Below are 10,558 nucleotides of genomic sequence, written 5' to 3' on the forward strand. Positions count from 1 at the left end.
ACAATAGCCAAGACATGGAAGCAGTCTAAATGCCCATCAACAGATGACGAGATAAAGAAGACGTGGTATATGTGTGTGTGTGTGTGTGTGTGTGTGTGTGTGTGTGTGTGTATAATGGAATACTACTCATCCATAAAAAAGAATGAAATAATGCCATTTACAGCAACATGCATGGATCTCAGAGATTATCAGACTAAGTAAGTCAGACAGAGAAGAACAAATATCATATGATATGACTTATAGGTGGAATCTAAAAAATGATGCAAATGAACTTCTTTACAAAACAGAAACAGACACAGGCATAGAAAACAAACTTACAGTTACCAGGGGAAGAAAGCGGGGGAGGAAGGGATAAATTGGGAGTTTGGGATTAGCAGATACAAACTACTACAGAAGGGATAAACGACAAGGTCCTACTGTATAGCCCAGGGAACTATATTCAATATCTTTTAATAACCTATAACAAAAAGAATATGAAAAGGAATGTATATCACTGAATCACTATACTATACACCAGATACTAACACAACATTGAAAATAACTATACTTCCATTAAAAAAAAGAGGACATTTACAGATATGACCATGAATGTTGAAGCATAAAAACAAAACAGATGCTTTTCAATAAGTCACATAGGAGTTGGGTCACCAACCCAAATACCACAGGGATTGGCAGCTGACACGAATGAATACAGCAAGGGGAGTGGAGCAGGGGCAAAACAGAAGCCCAGGCTTGGGCTAGAGGGGCCGCCGTTCAGCTCCAAACTCTGTGGCCTTGTGGGAACATGGGCCTTGTGGGGCTAGATCTTCTGCTTTTCAAGAGAAGCTGCCAAGGCAGAGTTTATGTGACATGCCGTATTTCTTCTACAACAGCAACTAACTGGAAAAAATGAATACCGCGAGGGGCAAATGAAACATGTCCGTGGCCTACAGACAGCCTGCAGTCCTCTAGTTTACAACATCTAGACTCGAGGAAGGTTGTAGGTGAGTCGCGTCATCGCACAGCGTGCAGTGGGCTAGAGACGCCAAGCTCAAAAGAACCACGTCCTGGCAGCTGCCAGAAGTGAACTTTTCAAGAAGCCAAATTAATTTCAGTAAAATACATTTTAATTTTGTTGGCTTGTTTTTGCTTTTTATTTGTAAGCTTGCCTTTATTTTTATAGATGTATAAGAATATGTTTGTCAATATTTCAGAAATGTCCTAATTTAAATAATTCAAATCAACACTGGGGAATCTCTGATACACTCATTCTCAAGTCAGAAATGAGGTCCTATCTCATCTAATCTACACATAAACCCTTAGGAATATGTATCATAATTTCCACTTTACAGATGAGAAAACTGAGACTCAAAGAGGTTAAGTGATCTGCCCAAACTTGCATAAACAATAAAAGCCAGAGCTGGGATTTGCGCCCATGTTTTCAACCCTGACTTCCAAACGAACAGCACTGGTCTTGTGAATGGTGCCATGCTGCTCCCACCGAGTCCTCTAATCTTGCTTTTGACCTTCCACTGCCAGCTGCCCAGCCAAATCTACACACCCTCAGAATTTAGGGGGCTGAGACAAGGGGGAGGGATCAAGACTTGGATGGCCAGGATTCAGGTCTCAGAGGGACCTGGAATTTAGAAGGGCTTATGAGGAATCTGTGACCAGAACTGTTACCAACGATTTCTCAGTTCCATTGTTGGTCATCTCGGGTTTTGTGAACTGGCCTGGAAATCTAAATACCATTTACAATCTTGTTTTTATGGATAAATATCTTGCAGTTTCCAATAAATATTTGGAACCAGCTTAGTGTCATCTAAACTGCCTGCATCAGGATCAGGTCTGTGGTTGGTGAGCAATCTGCTGAGAAAACAGTGGGTGTGCATCCCTTATGGGTGGATTAGCTTTCTCTCTGTTCTGTGTGACACATGGCAGTCCTGGCCCCATCTGCTACCAAATGAATGAGTATCTGGCATGTGAAAGGTTTAGTCCAGGTGCATCAGCACACCGTGGGGCAATGGGACCTGAAAAAGGTACGTGGCTCAAGACATTAAACAACACACGGGAAAAACTGGGAAGGAAATGCAGTAACATGTTCACAGTGGTTGCCTCAGTGGCTGTAGCATTATGAGAGATTTAAATTTTCCTGTTTGCACTTTTCCACACTATAAAAATAATACATTGTTTTTGATGTAAAGAAAAATTCTTTTTGGAGGAAAGAAAAAGGAATTTATGGAAGAAAAACTGCACTCCCGACAGTGGGGAAGGAGCACTCTTGCCACACATGGCCATCTGTGACATCTTCCTAAGTGTCCCACAGTGTGTGAAGACAATAGGAATCACAGATTGGATTCAGAGTAAAATACGGAAAATGGTGACAGCTGGAAGTGTTCCAAGGCACTCGTTAAAGGTGTAGGCAGCAATACATTTCTTGGTTTCCTCCCTGTTAACTCATATCCAGCTCTGAGCACATACTCCTCCCCCTGCCCCCCGAACCCAGGCTCCCTCCCCTCCCTCTAGTGCCTGGCACATGAAGAGGAAGCTCAGGTGGTCCTGGAAGCTCCTGAATCCACTGTGGTTGTCCTGGGTACTCCTTTTGCCACCTGTGTTCCCACCAGCATCAGTTCTGCACCTTCGGTGGGCACGTCTTCATGCTCCCATGCTGTGTGCATATGGGCATCTTCCCCTGAAGCCCTTTACTGCAATCAGTGGCTCCTTCTCCCAAGTATTAACATAACTTTCCACGGGGGCCCCACATCTCCAAATCCACTACCCCCAACCCCCACCTGACACTGGGGCTGCAACCTCTCCCAGCGTGCAAAGGCCCATCTCAAGTTCCTGGGCTCCACCTCCCTACTCCAGCACATGCCCAATGTGGTTAACTTCCAACCCTCCCTGGATGGGTCCAGAGAGACCAGATCAAGACCTGGGTGGGGGTTGTCTTTGCAGCAGCCTTTAAAACACAGAGAAGCCGATCATTCTTGATGATAGGGGAAGGGGGCAGAATATTGAAGAACACAAAAGCCTGACTCTTTGCTGTGAAGGAAGAGGAGTTTGCTGTTTTATTCTTTTGCTCAGAAGTCTAAAGCAGCAAAATAAATCACTAACTCAGTGCTTATATAGAAACTAAATACGTAACTAAACAAATTACTCCAACTTCCCAGGTGTACCTAGGGGTGGGAGTGGGTAGAGGGGACCACCGCCTCCTCCCAACATGTTCTTCCAATGTTGGGTCCCTTCAACAATTTTAATTGTGGTAAAACACATGTAACATCAAATTTCCCTCTTAACTATGTTAAAATGTACAGTCCAGTGGCATTAAGTACATCATATTTTGTGTAATCATCACCATCCTCCATCTCCAGAACTTTTTCATCTTCCCAAACTGAAACTCTGTGCCCATTAAACTCTAATGCCCCATTCCCTCCTTCCCCAGTGCCTGGCAACCATCTTTCTACTTTTTGTCTCTATGACTTTGACTCCTCTAGGTACCTCAAATAGTAGAGTCATAAGTATCTGTCTTTTTGTGACTGGCTTATTTCAGTTAGCATAATGTCCTCAAGGTTCATCCATGTTATAGCATATGTCAGAATTTCCTTCCTTTTCAAGGCTGAATAATATTCCACTGTACGTATATACACCACACTTTGTTTATCCATTTATCCAACAAAAGACAAGAACTGCTTCCACCTTTTGGCCATTGTGAATAATGCTGCTATGAATATGGATTACAGATAGCTCTTTAAGTCCATGCTTTCCTTTTTTTTTTTTTTTTTTTTTTTTTTTTTTGGTTTCAACAACTTTTTTGAAGATTCTATGTCAACATAATGGTCATTAAGTCCATGTTGAAAAACCATCAGGTAAAATTAAGAAGTGAGATGTGGAGAAGTTGGTCCAAAGTTAACTCCTTTTTGAGCTCATTCCTCAGCTGATGGTGGCAGCTTAGTGAGCTCACTCTGCCTCTGACAGTGAACTTCTCAGTGATTCACCAGATAAGTCACTGAAGACAGGCAAGTAAGGACATGGAGAAAAGACACAGGGAACTAGGGGTTTTCAGCTTGTCCCAGAGTGGACTCAGGTGTCTTTTCCCTGATCCAAGGTAATCTTGATGGCTTCCTGCTTAAAAATCAAGTGTTGACTTAGTGACTCTCCAGGGCTATGATTGTGGTTTGTCACCTTCTGGGTAGTGTGACCTCAACCAAAGCAGGAGGAGAACTCACCAAGATGTAAATATAAGGCAGGAAAAAAGACTTTTGCTATCTTCACATCTTGGCTGCCCCACCCCCAAGAGGGACGTGGCTTCAAAAAACACCTCCAAACTTTTTTTTAATATGCTCTGTCTTTTTTGTCAAACCAAGTAAACAAAACATTTTTAATAGCTTCAACATTAACAAAAAATGGGACCAACGTTTTTAATTTTGCTTGTAAAACGAAATCAGGCACCTGCAATCTAAAAGGTGCTAACTCACTGAAATCCCACACAGGGGTTTCCTCATGTAACTTTGCTTTTCATCAAACAACCAGGGCAGAGGGAGGGAGCAGGAAGCTCTGGAGCCAAACTCTAACATGGCCGTTACTTGAGATGCCAGGTTAAATGTCAATTCAACTTGCGGGCTAAATCTTAATAAATATCATCTTAATCTGAAAGCAAACTGAGTCTCTTAGAGAGAGGAAGGTAAATTTTCCATTCAGAAGACTAAAAGGAAATTGAAACTTAAAGCAAGCCATATGGGTCATGAGCCCCTGTCTGGAGGACCAAAGGGAAAGGGCTGATCTTAGAGACATTCCTTAGGAAACAGCAGTCCGCCTGCTGATAGATGGAATGTGTCAGAGTCCTTGGCAAAGAAACGTCTATTGAATCTGAAGTTGTTTGGGCTCCTTTGAAAATACTGGTATTAATCCAAGTCTATTATTACCATTGCATTTTCATTTCCTCTTTCCTCTTATGTTTATATTTCTTGTTGCCCACACTAGTCCTGAATGGTTTACCTGCCATTTACATGCAAGTAACACAAATATTTTTAACTACAGTGAGGTCATATCCTGACATTATTAACAGGTCTTTTGTTCATATTGAGTCAGGGGGAAAATTCTCTTGCTTTTCACGTAGATCTTAATTGGGCTTGAATAGAAAAATAATTTGAATTCCTCCTGTAATATTTATTAAGCACCATACTGTGCTAATATTTATCTGATGTGGATCTCCACCCCCAATTATCCCACTTTTTCTCTGCCTTTTATTGTTCTCTTCCACACCACTTCCCCCCAAAGAGAGGTGCCCTGTGGGTCAGTCAAAATTCACAATGGAACCTTTCTGAAAGGCCCACGCGGAGTCCGCCTTCTTGCTCCACGGCAAATCTGTCATCTAGCGGTTGGTCCTTTTTCCTTACCTATATAATGAAGCTTCTGATTTATTACAAACTTGGTCCACGGCCTAATTTCTGTTCATAACACCCTGTCATCTTTGGATGAACTGTGCTGTTCAAGGGCCAAGATTATAATGAAACACTGGCTTGACCATTCACAACAGCGGGAATTCAGAAACACAGGAGATGCTGTCTTCAACTGCGAACAAAGACGTTTAGAATACCCAGCGCCACTGCTTCTGAGCTGTGGGTGGAGGTTGCCTCCTTTCGTCCACTCTGCTAACACTTCCAAGCCAGGATCCTCATACACTTATTGAACAACAATGTCCTTATTTCAAATCTTTCAAAATACCACCTCTTCCAAGAAGTTCACTGGAATTAAGCAGAGGTGAAGTAACGATCTCCCTTCCTTATTCTGTTGCCTTGGAACAATTTCTGACCTCCCAGCACCCAAACTGGAACCAGCTATTTACTGCATCTCCAGATGGGTTCCTTCATCTATAAATGTGTTCCCGCGATGTTTGCTAGAACATAAATGGCTTAAGACATCAGATGGAGCGAGCACAGAAGATACTAAAGATTAGGAGCTTTGCTTATTCAACTGCCTGTTCCAAAGGGCCCAGCACATAGCTGATGCTAATCATTAGGTGGAAGAATTAATTTAAAAATAATTAGGCTACTGGCTTATCACACAAACAGATTCTGAGATGCTTCTTCATAAGATCCCCACCACCTTTTAGGCTACTGAACACCGTGCTTGTGTTTCAAAAAAGTAAGTATAAATAAAAGAAACAACTTGGACCTTGGACAAATAGTAACAAAGCCAGACAAACCCAGCCCTGAAATGAGCAGTGGCAAGAATCCAACCACTGGTTTCTTAGTATCTGGCACTTACAGGAATGATGAGATGCTGCTTTGATACTGATTCCAAATTGCTGCTTCTTAGTCACTTAGCTTCTGCAAGATAATACTTTTTTTTTCTAACCTTAAACCACAACAGTCAGAACCACAGAACAATATACCGTAACAAGAGAAGTGTGCACTCAAAGTGGTGTTTCTCAAAGTGGGTTCCACCCAGCAACAGTCCCAGGAGTCATCTGTGTCAGAAAGTGTTTTCGGGCCAGGTAAATTAGTCAACATCGCATATCACATCACCATCTGGGGCGTTACAACGTACACTTGTATGTTAAGGACTCAGAAAAGTTGACCTGCTAAATGTACTTGATCACAGAATCTTATTTTCATATAATGTCTATCACTTTTACACAGAACCCACTTCAGGAAAGACGTCTCTGCTTCAAGTTCATTGACAGCATTTCCATGCATGCAGAGCAGAGATTTGCAACCTGCAATAAGTTCATGCCAGAAATGACATGTGGGCCCTTGGCTACCAACAAATTTTCCCTTCTTCTTCTGACAGATGACCTTGACCATCTGCCATGGGAGTTACATTTACCACATACCCTGCAAGTGAGGCTTGGCAGGTAGACCAGAAGGACCAGAAAGTAGGATGCCTGAGGCATAGTCTTACAAAGGCTGTCAACCATAGGGTAGCAGTGCCAACCCCCAGCTTGGGTTGAATGTGCCCTCACTCCTAGAGACACAGCGATGTTCTGTTGGTCAGAGATAGACTCTTGGCTGATCACAGGACTGGGTGGCAGCCCTGGAAACACATCTGATACTTATGTCAGCAGCAGACCAGAGACTGGCCCATTTCCTATGAATACTGGATTTAAGGGCGTACTTACTATTACTTTGAATAAGGTCCACAACCTAGCAGATTAGATGGGGAAATGTACACAGTTTTCTCTACAAAATTCAAATAGTCAGGGGTTACTGAGGTTTCCAAGGCAAAATATGTCCCAAACGTTGGCGTGTGAAACAGTTTTCCCAATCCTGATTGCAGGAAGCTATGGTGTCCTACTCAGCTGGAGGGCTGTGGTTTTCCTGCCATGATCAGGTGCTAGACTGATGTGCTTATCCCCTCCCCTCCACCCTTCCACCCTGTGTCCTTTCCCCATCAGTCAGCCTGACCCCCTGCTCGCCTCAGAGATGAGGAGACACTGCAGAAAGCTGAGAAATATGTTAAAAAGTCATTTCTTAGCTTTTGATTTTTAAAAGCCTAAACCTCAGGAACAAGAAGAACTCAGGGCGTGAAAAATACACGTGGAAGAAAATCTGATGAGGGGACATAGTTTCCACCTGCCCCCATTCCCTCACTCAAACGGGCACTTTCCCAGGTGGGGAAAGGAGAGCAGAGAGGAAGGAGTGGGGGACACTGATGGGTCCTGGATGTGTGCTGTGCCCTGCTCTCCACTCCAGACTGAGAGTCAGAGAGGGGGAGGGATGATGGAAAAATCCAGAAGGTGGGAAGAAATGAAGTGTGTAGATGTGTGAAAGTGGCGGGATGGCAGAGATGTCTGCAGACTTTCTGAGTTCCCTTGAGAGCCGCGGGATTACCAAGTTCCACAAATAGCACTAAACGTGTACAGAGAGCAGGGATGGGTGGGAACAAGGGGTCACTCGGTGAGTCAACGACCAAAACAATAAACCAACCACAATTCAACAATCTGAAAGGGTAGAGAGGTCCCAGGTGGGGTCCCTAGAGATGATCCAGGCAGACCTGTATGATGAACACAGTCGGACCTCTGCACACAAACCTCTGGCCCTGGTACTGGCTTCCTTGTCCCCTACTGTCCCCCAGCCCTGGTCTCGGTCAGTGTCAATATGGACAGATGCCCATGAAGACCAGATATGACTCTCACATACTGGTATGCTGCAAGTCCTCGGGAACTTAGACAATCTCAAAGGAAGAGGGATGGGAGAGGAGCAATGCTGAATTTATTGAGATTCAATTTATGCCTCCCCCACCCCCCAAAAAGGAGGCTTATGACAGAAATTAATTTCTGCTGAAGGAGAAGTTTTATTTCATGCACACCTATGTTGGTGGGCTAAGATTTGTGCTTAATATTCTAGAATAGACAGTGATTGAATCCTAAATTACATGATTACCTCTATTCTGACAGGTTACCGTTTATCATGCTGAATCATGGTAGAAAAAAGGGTATAGCCTCATGGAGCTCAGAGACAGACACACATACACACAACACACAGGGAGACATATACAGGTACACACATAACCCCTAACATACGTATAAACACAACCGTACATGCTAGAGACGCACAGACACATACAGCATCTCGTACACATAGACACACACACCAAACAGACTCACATGCACACACAAACACACCCCTACTCCCCGGAATCAATCTGAAGAACGGATAACAGCGGCCTTTATATGAGTGATCCAGGCATAACTTCTAGAGCAGATGACCCTCAGCCACTGCTGTTAGACTTCAGGCATATGTGTTCTGTTTTGTTCCCATTTAATCTATCTTCCCTGACTGTGGACTCAATCCGCATCCCACGGGACTCCATCTGGAGTTCCTCACTGAAGTCTGCAAAGGCACATTTCCAGCTTTGGTTCAATTGCCAGTGAGGGCAAGAAGGAAGTGTATGCGCTGCAGTGAATTTAAGGATCTGTTAAATCTGTAAAAGTGGATCAGATCATAGATCGAGAGCCTGTGCAGAGTGCTGCACTATACAGAATATACATTGCTCATTACTTTTGGTACCTACCACTCAGAATAAAAACATTTGAAATAAAACACACACACACACACACACACACACACGTATACATACACAAATGTTTCCTCCTTTAACCTATTTAGATTGTCCACACCACCCATTGCCTGATGATTTCTCACTGTAAGAAGTGTTGTGGGCAATAATTGGCCTCTACCACGGGTGGTGAAGGAGTGTCGTGTATCTTTCATCTTCTATATCAGATTTCATCTGCTCCAGGGCAGAGGAGTGTTGGACCCTACTGCCGTGGGAGAGGCTGATCTCATCGTCTGCCCCCTCCCCATAGCCAGACTTTCTATCCCTCCCTAGTTTTGAGCTTGACACATGGATGTAGGCATGGCTGAGACCCCTTTTGGAGCACGTCAGCACACTAGGGGTGACGAGATGTCAATATGGAAGGACCTTGAACCCCTGTCCCCTTCCCAGGGCCAGGCTACTACACCAGCATGAACTGTCCCACGTGAAAGAGACGTACTCTCTCCTTTCAGGTTTTGTTATCTAGGGTCTCTGTCAAAGCTGCTTCTAGTATATTCCAATTAACACCACATTAAAGGTGTTTGAATTTTAATGTCCTACTGAGAACAAGAGAAAGAGCCTTGGGTCCACACATGATGGAGAGTTAGAACTGAGACCTTCTCCTAAAAGCAGAGCCCCATAAGGGCCACACACTTAATGGCTGGTTAGTCAGATAAAGTCCATTCGGAAGGGAGATAACAGAGAAAACTGTCTTGGATTTGGCTCTGGACGGGGAAAATATGCTTCCTGATTATCTCTAACTCCACTTGGACTGGGGCTTTAAATCTGCATTGCTTCATGTCTGGTAGAAGGAAAAAACACCAAACTCAGCCTGTGATGCACCTGAGACATCAGGCACAATCAAAGGCAGAACCACCCTGAGGGGCGCATCTTCAGCCCGGGCTGCACAGACAGAGGCCTCCTGGAGCGAGCTTTCAGAAGCCAAACAGGAGAAAATGATCCATCACAAGCAAGAGTCAGTAGGCAGAGCAAAACATTCAGGAAACAGCTCTCTGGTTTTCATTCCTCATGACTCCCCTGTGTGATGAGCTTTGCCGGAGCCCAAGGGGACTCCCTTGCCAGTCTGGGGCACAGGGACCTTCGCGAAGCTGGAACCCTGTGTCCGGGCTCCAGACTCTGGGTGCACCAGGCACATGGCTCTTGACCCAAGGAACTCAAAGGGAGCGTGGCATGTCCCTCTTGGGACTGCAGGCTTCAGGCTCCTCTCCCTTCTCTGGAGAAAACTGCACACGCACACACACAATCACATTTGGACAATTCAACTTTCCCAGCACGCAAAGCCTTTCTGCCATTTAGAGGGGTGTGTGTGGAAAGGGAAAAAACCCTTCCACACTCATTCTTCTGCAGTAGATACAAAACAAAAAGTGGTATCTCAATAGATTATTTTGGGAGCATCTATTTCAGAGCTTTTGGAGAGGATATTAATTATTAGTTTGGACCTCTGTGGAGGCTCTTGTCCCGTCTGCTTGATCCCTTATCTCCTCCCTACCGCCTGCCGGCCCTTTACCATTCAGCTCAA

The sequence above is a fragment of the Camelus ferus genome, chromosome 7 (genome assembly GCF_009834535.1).
Source record: "Camelus ferus isolate YT-003-E chromosome 7, BCGSAC_Cfer_1.0, whole genome shotgun sequence".
Classification (NCBI taxonomy): Eukaryota; Metazoa; Chordata; class Mammalia; order Artiodactyla; family Camelidae; genus Camelus; species Camelus ferus.